This window comes from Ruditapes philippinarum, unplaced genomic scaffold, assembly GCF_026571515.1.
Source record: "Ruditapes philippinarum isolate M1 unplaced genomic scaffold, ASM2657151v2 ctg10818_1_1_1_1, whole genome shotgun sequence".
NCBI classification, from domain to species: domain Eukaryota; kingdom Metazoa; phylum Mollusca; class Bivalvia; order Venerida; family Veneridae; genus Ruditapes; species Ruditapes philippinarum.
Window position 1 is genome coordinate 1 of NW_026866612.1, and position 23,015 is coordinate 23,015.

Consider the following 23,015-nt stretch of genomic DNA (forward strand, 5'->3'; position numbering starts at 1 on the left):
AATCATCAAAAGTAAACACTTCTATTTTTGGTTATTTGATTTTGTATTTATTTTGCTACTTGTAATTCTGTTTTACTGTAGGTGATTATAAGCTCATAATTTCTCATCTACCGACATAATTCAGGATTTAAATGTTATCTACAAATAACAATATGTGTTAGTGTATGTCAACACAAAGTATCGGTATCTTACTTGAACATGTATGTTCTACAAGGTTTGGGGTTAGGAAAATATATGTCAATTCTAAAGTGGCAATAATTTTCCCTAACTAGGTGTCTTATCATTTTGACATACTTTTGAATAATACTAAATGATATATGAAACTTGCAATTGTGACACCCACACCCCCTCTTTTTGTTGAAAATTTTTGTTGAAAATAATGTTCATTTTACAGAACACCACAGCAATACGCCTAGAACCATCAATGAGATCTATTTTCAGTTCTCTTGTCGCGAAAAATATAGACACGAAAAAAACAACATACGTGGTTTTGATCAAGTATTTGATAATTCGTTACATTCCGCGGAAAGTTAAACTGAAGATATCGCTACGCAGCAACATTTTCAGGTATTTATTTATTAACATATTTAGTGGTTGAAATCATATTCTGTATAATGATATCGGTCAATTTTTCAAATAATGTGGTACATTAAGTTTATTTAAACAGCCCAAACTTTTCATTTTATAATCAGAGTGTCATACTCGCTCTGTGTAAATAATCAAACCATAACTTAAACCACTTGCCAATCTCATAAAAATCATATCTTAACTGACGCTTCTAGGTAGCGAAGAGTAACGGGGCGAAAACGATGATCTGATTTTAATGAGATTTACCACTTGCAGGCCATACAGAATTTATGTCATCATTTTTTTTCTTGGGTAACAAACACTAATCTAAAATTTAAACTCACTGTTTCGGATATGACTAAATACATTTAAAAAAAACATTTTAAGTAAGAGCAAATACGACAAAAATTTAAATTGATTTAATAATTTTCTTTTGTTTTCCACATGCTGCTAAGTAATGCATGCTTTTAGTATACTTTTTATTATATAATAAGTTACACCAAAATGCAATACAGTTTACCCGCAGCAATATTGTACACTAAGAAAGACGCTATCAACAACTCTGAAAGAATGAACGAGTATTATTTCAATTTTCCAGGAAGACCACTATTAGCTTAATAATGTCTTAACATAAGAACTACCTCTCGTAATTTTATATCAGGCATGATAATTTAAAGAGAAAAAACACTTATATATTGAATTCAGCTTTTGTATCATTTGATATCACAATATCCAAATTTTGTCCTTTTAATTTTTTGTTCAGTCTTATAACAATCACTGTTGAATACGATACTACTTTTATTTGACAAAGCTTCAAAACCTGTATATGACTTGGTTTGTACAGGCTAGATAGCTCGGTGCTCTTCCTATAAAATCAACAATGTTCATGTATTATTAAAACATACGCAATTATAAGACTATAATTATTAACAATATGTCTTGCCTTTTCTCATTATGTCTTGTTAATGATTTCTGTAAATAAGAAGAGAACATAGAAATAGGTTGACTTTATCATGGTGTAAGGTACAGCAAGTGGGAGGTTGTTGGCATTGTGATGTCAGTTACTTTAAAATATCAGTGGCCTAAAAAACCTCTTACCGAGTGCATGTATATGCTTAATTGATGGCTGCATAATAATTGAATGATGATACAAGAAAACTTCATATGCTATCTTTTGAAAGTAATTTAATCAAAGTTTAGAGAGAATTGGTATATTTTAAAGGGTGTATAATACAATTAATAAATATTTTAGATGTATTTAGTATTAGACAAAACCACGAAACAATTACACATGGAAGTTGTTGGCAAATGTGAAATACATGATGGGATATTTCATATATGCATACATACATATAGAATATATTGACGTGATATTATTTCTCATCGTACGCATGTTATTAAACATCGACATTTTTGTAAGCAACAATTCATAGGAATATCCAAATAATACATGTTTATTTTTTTAAATGAAAACTAATAATAATTATGGGAATTGTGCCTATTGAAGGCCTGTCGAGAATAGAAAATAAAAATGTACTTCCCTTCCTTCCTTATCGTTCACTCGTTTTGACGACTTTAGCAAGACCTTTATAGATAACACAACGACTTTATGAATTCAGAAGTGTATAAATATTAAACAACTGTAACATTAAGATATTTTCAGGTCATTAAAGGACAGACGTTCTGGTCGAAAATAGGTCTTTTTAATGAAAAGTGAGTTGAATAAAGGTCACCATTATATTCTAAAACTGTTATTTTACGCATTTATTAATTTTAATAAAAAAGCTTAAGGTTTGTCGTCATTAATAAAAAAAATCTTACTTAATGAAAGATAGGTAACCCGAAGGCGAAAAATATTTGTATCAGACTAATCATCAGATAAACCATTTGTCGGATAAACAATATATCGGACACACATACTATGGTACAAAATCAGTAATACACACATTACGTGCTTAACATGCTACCAGGAGAAGTATTCAATTACTAGTAAAACGATTAGAATGCACATCTCAAAAGTACAAATTCATTTTAGCTTGTTGTCACAACATATGAATAACAAGATCAACAAGGAAGGACTGCGTTCAATTAAAGCAAGCACATACTGAAAAATAAATTTTGTAAAAAAAATCAGAATAAAAACTTGCTTCTAGAGCAGTGAGACAAATTTAACTAATTATGATACATATTACTTTTAATGAGTGATAATTAAAAGAGGATATATATTACTTTCCAGTGAATTTTCAGTTCTAAAATAATAGCTAATCCATTAAACTTGCCAGAATGTACCATTTGACAGGCATGGACTTTTATTATATATCATATAACAATCAAACACTACTTAAACTGTATTCGATTATATGCAAGACCATGTTGTTTCAAAAGAAAAGAGAAGAAACAAATAACAAAAAAAAAAGATTTTCTTGTTCAAACAGGAGAGACAATTTTGTTTATGCCAGGAGCAAAATACATTGTGCAGTTATACTTCTTGTATCATAGTTGTTGAAAACGAATTAAATCATGCACAGCGCGTTTATTGGAGTACATGTATAAGTTACCTGCACTCATTGTCTTTCTAGGACATGCTCGTTGATTGACTCATTTTTTCATGTAACACTCCTAAAATATAACTTTGTATTTAGATTTTGAAAAGTGCAGACTTATGGTTCCATATATGACATGAAAATAATGTATCTATACACTAAAAAGATAAATTCACTCATTGCATCTGATATTATGCTCGATTTACTTTTAATACCTTTACAATTGAAGATTAATTAGTCTGGACTGACTTCCTTTCCAATTTTATCAGACAGATCCATTTCTTAATGCATGCGTACGCATGCGCACTGACTTAATCACTGACTTCTGTCTCGCATATTTCTCTGCAATTCACTTCATTGTCGGAAATTATTATGATTTTATTTGATCATAATGGTTATGATTTTATCATAGACAGAGATGTGTTTAGAATTCGAACCGTGTCACGCATTTATAGTAATCAATGTATTACTGAGCACTGTACAGTTGCAAATGCGTAGCAAATAGATGAATTCGAAAACAACTTTTTTTCTTGAAGGGTCAAATTAAATAAAAAGTTTATGTTTATGTTTTCATTAAAATATGGGTCGTAAAAATTATAAATTTTTATCATGTTTTGTGAAAATATATTCAATATTTCACTCAAACGAAAAACTATCGCCTTATGAATATTTATAAGTAATTTTGAAATCGTGCAATTGTCTAAAAACCTTATAGTTAACATGATTCAAGAACATTTCATTTTCCCTTCTTTATAAGCACTCAAGTAAGTTTTTACACGAGCACTCAACTAAAGACAATATGTACGGAAGCGTATTAGTGCCTACAGTTCGTGAGATGTTTTGTGCTAAGTCGATTTATTTTAATTCGCGACCATAAGATGATTTTGCATTTCTCAATAAAATTAATGATACAATGTTTTATGTTGAACGTCTTCATGGAATGTTTTTAGTCAAAACGAGAAGAAACAAGTTGACATGACATGAAACTTTTTGATAAGTGGAGGCCCTGATAAGCTTCCGTAAGTATGTTTTCCAATGGAAAATTGAATAACAAATGATACAAAAACAACATAAAATTATGCAGTTTAATATATATATATATTCATATCTTATATACATATCTCACATGAAATAAGGTTTGAACAATTGAACAATTATAGATTGAACACATAGGTGGTATTGGCAACGGCCTTTACTAAACAAAACAACACAACAGTCCTGTAAATAAATGATAAAAATAGCAGTCTATAAAATTATTAAAGCATGGATAGTAAACATACACACAGCAGGATATGAAGTTATACATTTTATAGCGTGAATATTATCTTTAATGCAGATGCTCTCATACACTTAAAGATATACTATGCTCAAATTTGATTTTTAAAAATATTGATAATTGCTACAAAGTCACTTTGTATGTATAAAATAAACAGGGTCCGGCTTAATTTAAAGTAGATATGTTATGTTTTGAACTCTACATACTACAGGTGGTCACAATATAAATATATAGTGTCATTAAAAAAAATGGCAGTTTTTTTTTAAGAAAATACCAACTTTAATTAACCCGTAATAAGGAATGCTGCTTCCCATACATAGTTTCTTCATTATTTAATTCAAATTAAACATATTCAGGAAGAATTTCATTGATTTCAATACATTTCTAAGATAAAAATATTTTACACAAAGATGAGCATAGTGTATCTTTAAGAATATAGTCAATACACACATTTTTAACAAAAAATACATTCTTAAATATATTTTAACATACATGTTTTTTTATTTTTTAGATTACAGATTGTTTCAGTTTCTAGACTTCAAAATGCAAAGTTGATTCCAATAAATCATTTTGAAATTTTCAAAATTTGTTATAGTAAACATTTGGATATCCTCGGTTGTTGACTTTATTTTTATAGAAACCATTTAGATGTTCTCGAAGTTATAAATATAATTCATAAACTAATTAAGATAAAAATCTCACCATTTTCTTTTACATCAAGGTATATACATGTATTAGGATCCGGTTTAAAATAATCTTGTGAAAACATGTAATATACAAGAGGTATCAGCTCACCAGGAGACATCATGTCATGACAAAACAGGTGAAACGATTGAAAATAAATGTACAAAATTATCATTTTTTGAAGAAAGAATCATACTAGCAAAACAAATTTCTAGATACAAATAAAAGTCATCCACGTTTTCCTTAATTTGAAAAAGACAAATACTATCAAGTTGTTTTTCTGCAGGTATTTTAAAAGCCTTGTTTGCATTTAACACACTTTCAATTATTCACGACATTTCGATTGTACAGTTTGAAAAACGAGTTCTGATCAACAATCTGTCCTAGAACTTTTCTCTTTCTCGGAAGCTACTGTCGATAGACCATGTCTGAAAATAGTTCAATATGTAAAACAGAGTACGTTGTACAAAAAAAGACAAAATGAAACCCAAACGAAGATAGGTATTTAAAAATGGTGTTTGCGACTATTTTACATAAAAAAACACAACCGTGATAAATATTACGTAAAATACATTTTTCTTCAAGTTAAGATGATCTAAATAGTCATGAAAAATCAGAGACATATATAACTATCTCTTTGTCAAAATACATGCAATTAAAGTAAATTAACTCTTAAGCCAATCAAATGTTGGCCGTTGTTAAAATATTACTATTGAATAAGTACAGACTGTTGTTTATTATTATCATTTTGCTTTATTTATTTTTTTTTATTTACGGATTTATTTATATAATTCTTGTTCAGTGAATTGTATTTTCATGTTTTGGCTTTTTCAATTATTGCAAAGTAGAAAGAAAAATATATTTATATGAATAAATACAATACAAGTGTTTTCTGTAAATACAGGATTTGTTTTCATTGTGTGGAATGAAAATAGATATTTTATTAGTGGCGGTAGCAACGAGAGAAATATGATAATTATATACCACAAGATGAAAATATGTCGCGTATTTTATAGAAAAATATATTTTCTGTTTATTATATGTTTATTTTTTTACATGATATCAATTTGAAAGACTTTCCTTTAAATTTTAATTACTAGCATAATTTAGAAGGAAGTATTCCTATTCCGACAAGACACTGTGAAAATTTGAAAAATGATAACGCGCATTTTATTTATTAATATGTCTCAATTTTCTATTTATATGTATGTATTAAAAAGGTATACATAAATATTTATGAACACATATTCTGCATACAGGACTACGGTTCATTGAAGTATGTGTTGCTTTTTATCTATAAAATTGCATTTACACTTACCGTTTGCAAATTAACCGTCGGGAAAGTTTCAATTCCCTTTCCATGTCGATATCTTTAAATGCCACGACCAAAGGTACAAACAAAATGTGTAATCGAAAACTCAACTGTTCCTCCATGATATATATTTGCAGAAATTCAATATTCACAGATCATGTATCCTCTGAAAAAAGAAAGTTCTTATACGTTTGTATTGTATACATCAAAAACAACAAGCTGAACGTTTTTTACACAACTGATTGTTTGAAGAAAGTCTACACATTGCACATATAATCTCAACAAATCTATCTAGTTCGCCAATTTGAAAAAAATGATTTACTCAATTCATATCCTAGATTAAAACAACGTTCCTTATATTTCATTATTATGTAGTTCATATTATAGTTCATTATATTTACTTATTGATACCTTGTTACTTTGAAATGTGTTACTTCTATACATTAACTTATTTCATAAGTATTTGAGCTTATTCTCCGGTTAAAAATAAATAAATCATTATTTATGTTATATTTGATAGTAACCGTGACAAAATGTTTTTAATGTAATAGTATTCATGAATAACGAGATACATGTAAATATGAAAGTTGTATACAATTTTCTGCTTCTACTGTTTTTCTTCTTCTTCTATACTTTATTTGATTCAATATAAAGTTTAACATATTTAAATTAACCTATGGAAAGTCCATATTATTTTAGAAATTAAAAAAAAACATACGAACATTCACTCTTTCGTCCATTCGTTCATTTGTGCGTTGAAATACTTCTGACATACCATGTCAAATAAGTGTGTTAATATTTTTTTTGCAATATATATTTATATATAACTTAAAAAAATAAGTTCGTAAAGGAATGTTTTGTTCCATTACCCTAAAAATTGTTGAGATAGTTGCTTACGTAATCGCGACCAATACTCAAAAGCATGTTATTTTAAGAATTATTAGAAATATAATAATAATAAATGAAGTGCAAAAAAAATAAACCAAAAAAATTATAAAAGAATATTAAATGATATTATTTTGAAATATTCCGATGTCATATCTAATTATTTGATATATAAGTTGATTCTGTTAGGCTTAATATCTTAATAGGAGATAGAATATTTAAAGCTATCATTTCCAATTTAATAATTCCTATAAAAATCCCTGTATCTAGTTTTATCTACATAATATTCCATTCTTTTTGTTTTACGAGATAAAGAATATACACATTTAATAATAATTTTGTTGTAAATTACTGAAATACATTCATGTTTTAATATTGTCCAAATTTAAAGTGAAAAGAAAAAATTTCTTCATTTTTCATTGAAAATGTTTTTATAAAATGAAAATCTGGGTCGAGTTTAAATCTTTTTATCTTTTTTATTAATCTGAAAAAAATATTTTAAGTCAGTACCAAAAATGAATGTATTGTTATTATTTATGCTATGCAATTCAGTAAATTATTTTTAATCGCAAACTTGAACTAATGGATAGGTAATATATAAATTCATGTATTCTGTAGGCAATTCATTGATTTGCATACATATGCCTGATTAAAAAACATATATTTGTGACAATGTCTGTGCTTTTTATACATGCTATTATATACACGATTGAAATGTTGATCAGGTGAATAAATATCCTGTTCTGTTGTATGAAATGAACAAAAATGAATGTAAAAGTATTTCAAAAGAAGAAAATGCCGATAATTGTATAAATAGATATATATATTATAGATGTATGTTTTATACCTATAACCAATGTTTATTTTAGATACAATCAATAAAATCTGAATTTATATAAAATCTTATGTCATATATTTATGACAAAATTCAAATGATATGAATGAATGGGAAATGACAAAGTTATAATTTTTATCTGTTACTTTAAAAATGATATTGCTAAATTTATATTTAATCCAATGAATGAAGTAACCTTACATAATGAATATACTAGTCTTTTTAAAATGGGTAAGGTAAATGTATATTGCCACCATTTGTATCATTGTTATCATTTGTAACATTGCTGAACAAAAAACATATCATTTGTTTACAGTGGCATTATGCCAATCCAATGGTCGGTAAACTGGTAAAATATACAAATTTCAGTTTTATTTTTTACTACGAGCATATTAACTGTAATCCACATGACCAAAGCCAGTTTCTATGTACATCGTTCAGAATATATCGGTAACGCTCAATTCTTAAAAAGAGTACAATTTAGGTATTGATTATATTATATTTTAAGATTTTTTCTTTATCAATTTATGGTCAATCAGTATTATACTATGCAATCATTTGAAACATATTACCAATTCAACTTGGCTTGACAGTGTAAACATGAGAATTATGTCACTTTAATAACTGAATAAGTGCCGGGATATGCTCAAAATAGAAATATTGTGAACAGTGTTATCAGAAGCATTAAATTCCAAAATGCTTAACAAGTGAATTGTTACATGACACGTGTCACTAAGAAACTATTGTAATGATACTTAATGATTTTTTATCGAAATATAGATTAGTCACATAAATGAATCATGTCAAAGCATGCCAAAATAAATGCTGAAAAATATATATATAATTTATGTTTCCTTTGAATATTTATATTTTCTCCATATTTCGTTATTCATTTCTAATAATTAAAGTTAAATCATGATGTAGACAAACAGAAGATAAGCAAATAATTTACTAAAGTCATACATGGTTTTTAAGGTAAGAAGTAAAAGTAAACTTACTTATTTTGTACGAACGTTCGCCTCTGAAATAGTCAAAGATAAGTTGTATTTTGTGCAGAAATCTTTTTTATATTCAAATTATAAGTTCCGGTGGTTGGCGTTAAGTGTGCAGATTTCAGTCAATTTGGTTCTTTCTAATTTCAAAACATGTATTTTGAAATAAAAACATCATCAATTCATGCACTTTCCGATTTGGTTACATAACAAGTCAGATATTGCTAAGCTAGCTTAATAAACAGTGTTCACGCATCGGTAAAAAAGAACATTTAAAAGTTTGTAAGTTTTCTTAGTATGTAAGTGGTTTTGTCATAAAATCATTTTTATTTTACAAAATATTGCGGAATATTTTAGGTATATCCTTTGCATTTCTAGTTATATCTGTCATATCAATTGGTTGTCATGTGACAAGCAGTTAAACTCCAAACAGTTTGAAGAAAATTCAATAAATATGTTAGAAGCATTCCGCAGTATCTAATAACTGGTCTTTAAACTCGATATACACATTATTATCTGCTACATAACTAATTAACTACATTGTAACTAACTAACCAACCAACTACTAACTAACTAGCTCTTTAATCGTTCTCTCCAAATTATTTTTTTACTGTTACTCTATCCACATATTTATCTGAAGCTTAATTTACAAAAAATCTTACACAAAATATACTGGGTCCTTTTATTCGTTGTACACATAATTATATGTGACTTAACTAATTTACTAGATTTATAACTGTCTAAGTAACAAACAAACAAACACACTAACTAACAAACACACAAACACACTAACTAACTAACTTATTTACTTACTTACTTAATTACTTTACTTACTTTACTTTACTTTACTTAACTACTTTACTTTACTTTACACTTTACTATACTTTAATATACTTTACACTTTACTTTACTTTACTTTACTTTACTTTACTTTACTAATATAATAATCTATAAGATCTGCGGTTGTCTTTAGAATTTGTCATTTTAAGGGGATTATCGTTTTATTTTACTTAATATAAATAGTAGTAATAAACTTTTGCGCTTCGGATAGTATACAAAAAAAAATGTTGTTTTTATTTTTATGTTTCATGTAAATAGAAAAGTCTCGACATGGAAAAGAAATTGTGAGTAAAGATCAATAAACATCGCAAAGCGCTGAGCAAACGACGTTGCTCTGCTTATAATAAAACCTTGCAGTTATTGGACACATTTGAGGTAATGAGGAGGACGAAAACGATTGGTCATATTTCTGTTACAGTACCTGAGGAATTTATAACATCGCACTGTAAGAAATAGATAAAATGAAAGAGCACATTTTGCATGATCCACATTTGTCACAGCGTTATGGCAGTGTGTTTTACAAACTCGTCCGAGATTAGCCTTTTGACAAGGATAGTTAAATCACATGATTATGAAACATGTGGAAATGTGTTAAACGAACTTAAACTTTTATACTGTGATTTTATTGACGGTAATATCACCGCTTACCACATGTACATTTCTGTCATACTGTCAAATCCATTTAGAAGTTAAAACATTTTTATAATTTTACAACTGGCCTAATTGGAAGAATAGAAAATAAATTATTCACAAGATAGATATATGATATGATTGGTTATACTATCTTAAGCCCGCGTGACTAATTATTGAAAGTAATCTGGAAATTATAAAAAAAATAAGATTCTGATTCTTGATATTATAAATGATTAGTGTTTGAAATTATTTTTATCTATTGAGATGGCAGTATTTTTCAAATTTTGAAAGAATTTATTTTAGTAAATCTGCTTTAAACAACTAGTGCTACTAACCAGATAAATCGAATGAACTGATTTACCGACGCTATTCGCATGTGTGCCTTGGAGGCGGGGCTATAGTGATATTGGGTTTTTGTTTACATTTGTGCGATGCACAAGAGATCAGCTGTTAGTTTAGACACTCGTCTTATAATATCGTGGACATTTTGTCATAAAATTACATGAGATTAAAGAGAAAATAGTCGTGAAAACAAACATATTTATTAGCTCACCTTTTCTCTCCAGAAACAAAAAAATATGTAATAGATGGTGAACAGTTTTTCTTTAATCCGAGTTTTTAATCTGAACGTTTAAAATGAAAATATTACTGGTTTCTAGCAGTCTTCCGGCCCTTCATCGTTTTCGTCCAGTACAGTCTATTTTACCTGAAGGGCATCTATATTACTTCATCAAATCAGAGAGACTATGAAAATAGTACAGCGATTTATATGTTTTGAAGTTTTGCATGTTGTTTAAAGTTACCTTAGAGAACTTGTGACAACACCTGAGGAATTCTAGCTTGAACGCCCATGTGCAATAACTGAGACCCCATTTCAGGTAAATCAATACTTTAAATAATATATTTTCAGACCACATGGAAAAGGTTGGGAAGTTCTATTTTTTTTGGATAAAATTTTTACTGGTACTGAATTATATTCACAATAAAAAGGGTCGAAAAACTGCTATGAGATTTTTAATAAAAATGAGAAAAGATGTTACATTCAGGCCTATATTTCAATTAAAAATTAAAGTAAAAGAGCAACATTGAAAAACAAGGTAATGCTGGACAGATACCTAACTTTGTTCTAACAAATTATAAGTCCGAAGACGATTTTAATTTAATATGTTAAAGCAGTAAACACAATCCTTCATCATTAATGCGTATCCCAATGTCCATATAAACATCATAATTATAAATATTAAACATAATCCTTGACATTCACGATTTAAGTGGCAGCGAAGAGAGATTCTAATTTGCATAAGGCGGTAAAAGATCATCGCCGATATCGACAGGTCGGAGACATGTAAAGAGTGTATAAAAATAATTAAAAACACTAAGCCGGTTAAAATTTATTTTTGTAAATACGTACTAATAAACTTTAACCTAAACTTAATTTGAAATGTATATTAACATTTGAAAATCTAAACATAACATTTTACTGAGTCTTGAACGAGCAAGCATTTCTATCTGAAATTTGAAACAGATGTGTTATGAAACGCTTTACATAAATGAAACTTACAAACTGTCTGTATCATAAATATAGAGAGTGTTTAAGAGTTTATTTCAGAAGCGTCCTAAAGGCCAAAGGCCCATGAGGACAAAATTTTATACAGTGTACATAATGAAGGTTACTACATCATAGCATCTTGTAATAATATTGTAGATTTCTAAATCTCATAGTTACAAACAAGACCAACATCTAATCTTGAAGTACTGTTTAGGATATACTATATTCATTCGCATTTATTTATTAAATCATACAAAATTAAATGATGAGTGCACATATTTGCACATAATTGTCAAACCACAAACTAAAAGTTCAATTTTAGCATGGCCTATTAAGTATATTTATAATATGCTTCGCTATGAACAATCAAAATATATCGGGAATATTACATTGTATACACCTGCGGTTGACCTTTACTCGAGTGCGGATGAGAAAATATATATAACAAACAATTCGAAATATCATAGTTAGGAAATATGCAAAATCATTTTAATATCTAACAGAATTCAAGAAACTTTTGAGATAACATTCGGATAATGTTACTTCATGTTTTAAGGTCGTATTAGAGATCACTTGACATCACATGCCAAAGATCAATCTATTGAACCATAAACACTTTACAAGCATACAACCAGTAGAAAATTTGTTTTGCTTATATACAAGAGAAAAGCACATTCTGCACGCATACACAACCTGTTATATTTCCACTCTTGCCTATACCACTCATGAAAATATTGCATCGGTTGCCACCATACAAAACCCTGATAAGTGATAATGCTCTGGAAAAATATTCCATTAACAATCATTTTTGTATATTAACCATTTTTTTATTTGTATATTAACATCACTATAATGTAAAAATCCGACCTTAAATTACAAAACATAGTAGTTGTATATAATTCTAAATACCCCTATATAAATCTGTATTGTCTATATACACTTAAGCTTTAACTTTTTTAACTTTTTGAAAGGCCCTATTATTCTTAACATTGCATATTTGTTTCAACATTATTGCTATATGAATTAGCAGAGCGAATCATAAAATTAATGCCTTATATACATACACATTTAACTTTGTCAATAAAACTTCATTTTTAGATGTAATAAAGTGAATAAATTATACATATTTGGTCTATATCTAAATATCCTAGGGATATAAAAAATAAAATGAAATTCATCTTCTCACACTTGGTATATACTACATTTTCGCTGTAGTAGGCTCTGTTAACCTGCCTCTTTCAATATTTAGTCTATGAGATGACATACGCTAAAACGAAACTGTTGTATGTTGCATAGATTTAAGTAGGGCTGTAACCTAAAGCTAGCTATGTTTCTATAAAATAGAGCTCTAGAGAAACTGTTAAGTCTTTTATTCTAGTTTTGTATGAAATTATCAGTCAATCTCTGCTTAAAACAGTACAAAAATATTTCCTTATCACCTACAGCTTAAACAAACAAAACTTCATAGAAATCAAGTTCACATGCAATGTCCCTTATTAATGAAAACCAGCTTTTCTTGTTAGGACACCTTTCACGCTCATTTAAGTAAGAAATACAGATTTTCTTGTAAAACTTATGATCATTTGTATATATAACCTTACCAAATATTTAACAATCTTTAAATATCTCAAAGTTTGGAAATACGCCAAAGTTCACCATAAATAAAATCATTTTGGTTACATCTTTGAACTCCTAGAAGTTGCTTGCAAAACTGCATATGAACTCTTTCAATTTAAATCCCCAAATTTCACAACCATAATAGGATAGGTGTAATCAAAATAACAAAACGTTCAAGCTTATGTTTAATGTAAGTGAAAATATATGCATTTGAAGTCATTTGCAATTGGTTTATCGCCATCAAATTTATATAGAGTAAAAAGTGACATTTCTTTAATCCTAACAGAAATCAGCAATGACATTGCCGGACCACTTTCTTGTACGTATTCAAAGTCGTGGCCACATTTCTTTTTAATATTTTGTAAGAATATAAATAAATGTGAATTGTCCCATTCTGTCATGTGACACATAATAGCCTGAACTATTCAACAGTTACATCAAAAGTTCCCTCCTTTCAAACTTCGTATACTTGGATTGTAATTTTCTAAACAGTACTAAAACAGCCACAAAAAGATATGTTGTAAAAAGATGTGATATTTTCGTGACAAAACACAAAATTCAAACTGTTTAACTTTCTTTGTCTTTCAAAGGTGATGTCTCGCTCAAAAGCGGCAGCGGCAGTTCTCTTTTTACCATTATGCATTTTCATAGTCTAAATTTCAGTGAGCTGTATTTGTGCGGTCTCTCCTGGAATAAAAAGGTATAAAAAAAACAATATAAAAAATCACACAAACAATTACCATAGGCAGTTTGTCATAGTCTTCGCAAGTCAATATCGATTTTCAGCAGGTCGGTCCTGTAAGAGCATTTCAATATAGCTCAGATTTTTTACATAAACGAACTTGAATCACATATTTTAGGAAGGTCAAACTGTCCCTCAACCAAAAATCTAAAAAGCTGTAATCAATGTTATATACGTAATGCATTTATATTACAAATTATTATTGAAAGCAATGTTTCAGTTTTGTAATTTGATTGAAAAAAAATAATATATCTATACTAACTGCTGCTGAATCAATCTTTTCTACTACAGTTTGTGTAATTGATTGCACCATATTTATTTTGAAGCGATGAGTTCAAAGTTTACGGGCTTTCAAAATTAAAAAGAGCTACCAACGGTACATATAATAGCACGGATAGTTAAGCTAGTCTGATTCTATATTATAGGCACACACTTAAGCGTTTTATTCTAAAAGTTTAAAGATAAATTGGGACATTCACTGTTCAAAGTTATCCTTTATATCAGATGTGAGAACTTTCTTATTTAATTATATCTTGTTGTATAATGAGACATAAGAAAATTATTTTGATTTTCAGTTAAAGAGGTATGTTTGAATAATCATCAGAAGATTGCAATTATAAACAATTTTTAACTGAACATTTTATATTTATCTAATGTAACATTAAGATTAAATTCTGTAATATTTCTCTTCTAATTTTAGAATGATTGGCATACAGTGCGTCACACTATATAAACATAAAGTCAAGCTTTGCTATATACACAATAACCATTTGCTGTGTTGTATAGAAAACAATCCCGCCAATATACGGTAAGGTTATTTTTCCAATTTACATAAAAAATTAATTAAGTATCAACTGTTGATTAATGTTTAGAACTACGAGCTGCTTCAGATAAAACGACAACTAATAGATTATGCATCATTACTGCAGTCTCACATGCAAAACAGGGAAAGAAAGACAACAGTTTTACACCATTTTTTAATAAGCACTTGTTTATCATTTAAAATAACATATATGCACCATTCTGGTCATAAGAAGAATAAAAGAATGGTGTTACATATTTTATAATGCTAGCTTGAACGTATTATGAATTGCATCTAGACAAAACCATGTGGCATGTTATATGGTTTGTCGTGAAAATGTTCAAACCGCAACATTCACGTTTTGCAACTAAGCTACACCATATACAGTGCATAAAAATAGTCAAATTTTCATACAAAATTTGAAATATCATACGAATCACGTCTACATCGTGATAAAGCAATAGTTTATGCAACACCTGCAAGTCAAATATTGCAATGTTGCATTTTAAAGCGTCCTTCAGATGCAGTTAACGTACTGCAATACTTAAAAGTTTGTTTTTAGCACATTCCACCCCATCTGTTCTTCATTAAACATCGGCCTTTGACTTTTGTGATGTCGTTTTAGAGTGGAAATTGTCATTTAAATCCCTTAAAATTGATTAAAATTGGCGAAAATCATGTTCATACTGATATTTTGTACTGATAATATAGAGCTCTTATCAAGCTGTTTGTGTGTGAAAGCCTTTTAGGCCTTTGAAAAACCATTAACATAACAAGAAAGCAAAAGCATCACGTTTCAGAGATATAAAGCCCTGATGAGATGAAAACTTAATGCATTTCAAGCCATATAGCTGTCAACAGACGACAAATAAATTGACTTACGAGCAATTTTGTTTTGCATTGCTTTAAAAGAATGATATAAGAATGAAATTGCGAATATCGTGCACTAAAATGCAACAGCGAATAAAGTCATCTTGTACATATATTGCAATGAAGATCACAATAACCTTTAAAGGAGTGCAAAACTGACAGTTTTGACATGAAACATGCCACAAGCTGGTGCGGGAGAAGTTTGGAATTTGATTTTTCTTGGATAAGTTTTGGAAATGCAGGGCTTCATAGCAATGAACCAAGGATAAAGCAGATAAAGAATACATTTACATAGAATAATCATTGACAGCAATTGGAGAATGTTCTGACTTATGATATTGTGGAGTTAACTCTCGGAAGGCATATTACAAATGAAGTTATTTTCACATTGTTTTGTTATATGCATGTCATCAGCTTTCAAAATAATGTTATTCTGATTTATTTACAATACAAATTACATGTTGAGGGAAAGACAAATGCTTCGAGATTGATGTTTGTAGTCTCAATAATATAAAGCATGTAATAAAAATGATATAAAGTTGTTACAGGAAAATTCTTTTCGAAATCGAGTGCAACTGGCTATATGTGTTGCGGATTTTAGCCATTAAAAAAAGGAATTAAAACAATGAGCTTGAATATACTATAGACAATAAAGAAAAAGTTACAAAGATCAACTGAAATGTAATTTCCAACCATCATCATTTGACAACGAGTTCCTTTGACATTAAGCTAAACATGTGGCATGTTTGTAAGTTTGTTGTCATTGTTTGTACTATTATATTGAAAAATATCTGTAACATGCATAAACAATTATTTTTATTGAATTAAAATAATATCAAATTTCTTCAGAAGGTAAACAAGTACTAATATTTAATGGTCCTTCGAAGAAAGAACGAACTATTTATTGTCCTTTCAGATAATTCAGGCATTAAAACATATTTTTCTATCACAAAAGAGAGTTATTTAAACAGACTCCTCATGTAGTCAATGACTTCTTTCAGAATTTATTTCCATTATAATGCAGATATTTTGTGTTGCCAAATGTTCGCAAAATTCGGTTATAGCTTTATACCTATAACTAAGAAGCATTGAGCTTCCATATTTGATAATAATAATTTAATTATTGATATGAAAGCCCCGCCTCAAACCATAGTTTATGGTTTCTACACAATCATCATCTATTTGAAGGCGGGGATATAATTCATTGGTTGCTTGTTTTCTGCAAATCAAATGCTGTATACCAATACACTGAAAATGATTTGACATTGAATATACTTATCAAGTTAGCTGTTTCTGAATTGATCATGAATGACAGGCAATACGACAAATTGCTATTGCAGAGGGGTTTTTGTTAGCCTATTACAATGAAACTACGTGCAATGATTTTATCATTATAATTTAATCTGTCGCACAAATAATGAGTGTTTTATTGGTTTTTGTTTAACTAGTCAATTGAAATATTGTTCAATGTAAACATACATTAATCTAAAAGTCTGATATCAAGTGAACTGCAATGTGACAAAGGTTTCATAATCGTTTTTGTTTCTTTATTTTAATGTAGTTTTCTGTTTTAAAATGGATTGGTGTTCAGTGGGCACTTTTTCTATAAACATTTCAAATATCGATAAAAACAATAGAACTGTGTGATTTGGATATTCTTAAGAATAACACTTGAAAATAAATTGATGAAGTGTAAAGTGATTTTGTATGAACATTTATATTATGTGTACTAATATTTTGTTATAGAATACTTTATTATCTGCTTTATAAATATATATGTATTTATATGAACATGTATCCCCACAGTTGCCCACAGCATACAGTCATATATATTTTTTTGTGATTTGATGTTATGTCTGATACTAAATACTTCCAATTTAATTATTTACTGTTTTACAAACCTTCCATTTTAGACAAATTCACTTGAACGGGTATAAAGCTGTGTATTTAATGAAACATTTTAACATCTGCACTCGCTTCAATCATTATGTTTCAATAATCCTATTGTAGATTATTTGAATAGTTGTTACAAAGAATGTCTTTTTTATTTAACACAATTGAATATTGTATGTGAATAGAACTTTTAATAAATTTTCCGGAGCAAAACGATACTTTGTTTTATTAAGTAGAATTTTAACCATTAATTGCAAGTACAATCAATTCTCTCTAAAGGAAATAAACATATATATTTCATTAGTTTAAACAAATTTATTTTAGTTCGATTATGTTGGAATCTATAAGCTTATTAAAACACTCACGAATCCGATCCTAGAACCAACCAGTACTAAGCAATAAATGTAAAGTTTCTTACTCAAGGAAACAACGACTTGCCCTATCAGGGCTTGAATCCAAGCGGTCTGTAATCCTAAAATTACTAGGCCGACGCCACTAATATAAGCATATATCTTTCTAATTCAAACATGCATTTTAAATTTTTTTCTTTTAACGAAATTCAAACAGTAATTTTGTTAACTACGGGCATCAGATACATAGCTTTATACACTTTATAGCTTTATAATAAAATATAACACTATAATTCACATTTTTCCTTATTTGAAGTGTGCTGTCAGCATATAATCTAAACACTTATCAATAATGTTACATATTCCTGGTTTTGTTTGCAAATGCACAAAGTAAAACAAATTCCTTGATTAATTACTTAAATTTATTGTCATTGTGCAAGCTATTTAAACTTGGTTTTCAAATAGAAAACACTAATGTTTCGACAACATGATATTAAAATTTCACTCAATTGGTATTTTATTTTGTATGGTAACTTATTTTATGTATATGACACGTTATGTATGGATACAGGTTAATAGTCTAATTATTTACCAATTTAAATGTCACAGTAAACGAATGATTTTGAAAACGATATGATAGAACACTAATTTTAACATTTTCCTCTATATCATCAATGTTCAGCGTTACATATCGAATAAATATTTTAGACACATTTCATTTTATCATAGTGTTGTGAAATGTTGTGAAATGAGTTTGATAAATACAAAAGTTTTACCTATGTTCGTTTCTAGAATAACATTTTAAACACACATTTTAAACACACAACTCTGTTTATCCTTTTTTAAAATACAAAATAGTTCATTTTAACTGACAATTCAAAATAAGAAAACGTTTATTTATAAAACTTACATAACGATGTTTATCTTCATTTTCTGTGATGAAATCCAGAGTTTACAAAGAATGTATTAGATTATCGGAAACTCAAATTTAACGCATGCACGTAAACTGTTTGATCTTTTGGAGACCATCAATTGATGATGCAAGAAAAATTGAGGTATTGTCACTACAAACCTATATGTATTACATTTTATAAAATTTAATATACTGCAGATTTTCCTTTTTAATAAAAACTTAATGTTATATGACTTGCCACAATATGATTATTTATAGTCTCACCCACGTAGCAGGGACGGTAATAATTTGTACAAAACAGAAAAAAAATATATCTAAATCAATGTTTATTATGGCAATCTTTTGGTGACATTAAAAAAAAGGCTAAGATCTCCCTGAAAGTTTTAGTACTTTTCAATTTATTGTAACTTTATTTTATTTTATTTTGTTTGATTTACGGTCATAGTTCAATTATTATGAACATATTGAACAAATTTGATATACAGTTAATGTGGATAAGGATAAGTAATAAGTGCTTGCAAAATATGAAGAACATTTTGAGGTTTATAAATTTCAATCATTAAAATATATTGAATTATTTGCTTGTAAAGTATATTTTTAGTTTTCTTTCAAAATCTTTAAATATTTATATTATCTAAATGACAATAATTTAAAGAAGAAAAAATCATTTAAAATTATTTGCTGGTTTATTTGCTTTGAGAATAATAATAGATTTCTCACACACGAATGTTATTATGAGTCAAATAAATTACCGATTATATTGAACTGCTCTTGCTTTTTTATTTGAATGGCGTTTTAACTGAAGTGTTCCTTGCTTTAAAATTTGCAGATTCTAAAAGGAGGGGTCAGCTAAGTTTCAGTAACTGTCCGATACCATTTGATTACAAATAAAACGTTTTCTTTATAAAACATTTTCTTTCATATTTCTTTTTTGAAAGAAAACTTTTAATATTGCATTTCACTTATTTCGTTCGTTTCATCGATTTAATATTAAAAGGAAAATATAAGTATGGTATTCATATTCTATATGTGTATGATACAGTATTGTCCCTTCTTTAGTTTAGTTTTATCATACTCTAAGATAACCTGTTAGATACTAAATAGGGAAGCCAGATTATGCTCCCTTTGTAAAGTACTGTACTTTACAACAAGCAAACAGTCCCTCATCTTATTTACATATGTGTAATAGTATTTTAGTTTAACAGAAACACATATTATAATAATTGTATTTAGGAAAAACCTTTCTGTTACCAAAGGAACACGTGTTAATATTTGTGGTTATTCATAAAAAGAAGGTCAGAGTATGGATCTATAAATTGTTTTTACTATATGTTATACTAGGCAAGTTGAAACATATTAGCAACCTGATAAAGAAAGAAATTTTCTTATTGCAGGGATGTATTAACTTAACAAATAAAATCTTAGGCAACTCTAGAGAGAGTATATTATCGCAGAGCGTCTACAATAATCTTAAAAAATTTAAGAAACAAGGAAAGTACTTAAGAATGAAATATTATTTTATATTGCGTTACCCTTTGCGTGCGGCAGAAACAAAAAAAAACATTTGAGAATAAGTGAAAAAGGTTCACCAATCCTCCCAATCTATTTTGTAATAAATCCCATACAGTGTAAAATTTATATAATTATTAGCTTGCACTCGAAACAATATTCTTATTTTGTTTGGATTAAAGAATATGATAAAAACAACTGGTACCTCTAATCAATTATTTCGCAAGAGACATGCCAACATCAGTAACGCTTGAACTTAAGAATGATTAAAATTTAATAACAGAAATATTAGCAAAACACTACGGTATATTTACATACAACACAAAAGTCATGAATATCGATTATAGATTAACGACAAATTACACTAAAATAAAGGGTCATTTTCCGAAACCAACATAAGCTTAGTTGCTATGGGGAATGTACTGAAGCTGCAGTGAAATGCTAATCATCATTTCGTTTTTACTCCTAAAGCTGTTTTAATGACCACTAAGCAGTTATTACAGAAGTTGCGTTTCCATTTTTATTTATTCATTTATTTATTTTTATTCTTTGGTTTATTTGAAGAAACAAATTAATCTCCTATCCACTTCAATGCTAGCACTTGCATTATAGAAAGAAACAAAACCTTTTGAGATGTGAAATTACAGATGGCAAGTTGTATAACTGATTTTCAAATAATTTATTTAATAATAAAACACATCAAAACTGTTGTATAAAAATGGGTACCTATTTGAGGAGAAAAACAATCAAAGTCGATTAATTCGACTGTTTAGGTAAAATGTACATATGTATGCATTGTATTAAACAAAAATATGAAGAGCAACTTACATATTACCTTTTAATTAAATCCAACTTTCTATAATAATTCACGATATTTTAAAATATATTTATTAATTGGTTTAATTATTGAACAGCTTGTCTAGTTTTTCTTTTCTTTTTCAATTTCAGATGAACTCACGTGTCATGTTTAAGATCTAAACATGTAGTTAGATGTTGGATATTGTCGCCGACAACGTTAAAAGACTTAAACTATCCTGTCTTGTTATGTGTTTTTCTCGGGAAGACGATATTGATAGATATAACAATTAAGTAATCAATGTGTTCAACAAATGAAATGAGCCGTGTCATGACAAAGCCAACATAGTGCGTTTGCGACCAGCATGGATCCAGACCAGCCTGCGCAAACCATAGATTCACAGCTGAACATAACATAGCTGGAAATTACTTGCTATATAAAATAAAAATGAAAAAGAAAACAACATGAACATTTATATTTAAATATATGCAACGTTGTTTGAGATACTTAAATTACAAGGGGCAACCGATTTCACTTGACAGAAAAAATTATTATCTTTTCATTACTGTTATTACAGTTATGCATTTGAATTGTGGGTAAAATATGTCATTTAGTCTGATGTTGACCACAGAATATTCTTTTCAAATACCCGGTAAAGTTTAAGCAGTTACTGTATTGTATATAGGCACAAAATACATGTGGAAACAAGCATGTCTTTATATTCATTGTAGCAATAAAAGGAGAAACATATACAAGTGTTGTTATTACTGTTTATCACCAAGCCTCAAATATCATATTTGAGCATACGAGGTTGTTTGACAGAAAAAGTGTTTTCACTACTGTAAAAATGAAATTCTCATGACAATCTTAATAAATTGATTAATTACATTCAAAAACTTCACAGTATTTGCGAGTATTGATATCATACCTTTTACTATTTCCGGTTGTCGATTTTATTTTATCATCTATACATTTGTAAAAAGCAAAATCTTGAGCAAGAAACTTTACATTCATTGCTCAGTACTGGTTGGTTCCAGGAACAGATTCAAAAGTGTGTCTATAAGCTTAAAGCTTCCAACACAATCGAACTAAAATAAATTTGTATAAACCAAAAGCAATATCTAGTTAATAAGAAATGTCAACGTAATAACGCATGTTTTGAACTTTTTCAATAAAATGCTTGCACAAAAACTGTAAAGCAGCCTCAAAAGTGTAATCGAAGAAAAGTCTTATCAATTATGATAATGAAAAATACATTCAAGTTGGTAAATCATTCCAAGACATAGCTGAATAATAAAAATAAGAACGTGTCATTCACTGTTTCGTCATTACAAAATAACCACCATGTGATTACTCCTTATGCTTATTCCTAAATGAAATGTGGTTCTAATTTCAATTTGTTCCGGG

At 28.4% G+C, this 23,015-nt stretch overlaps 1 long non-coding RNA gene across 1 annotated transcript; it reads right to left on the reverse strand.

Annotated features, from left to right (window-relative positions):
- Positions 1 to 4,181: 4,181 nt before the first annotated feature.
- Positions 4,182 to 9,772, reverse strand: LOC132733066 (uncharacterized). Its single transcript, XR_009626125.1, has 3 exons — positions 9,101 to 9,772; positions 6,389 to 6,548; positions 4,182 to 5,498 (listed from the first exon to the last, which is right to left on the reverse strand). It is a non-coding gene; the product is annotated as an uncharacterized LOC132733066 (long non-coding RNA).
- Between the last annotated feature and the right edge of the window lie 13,243 nt (positions 9,773 to 23,015).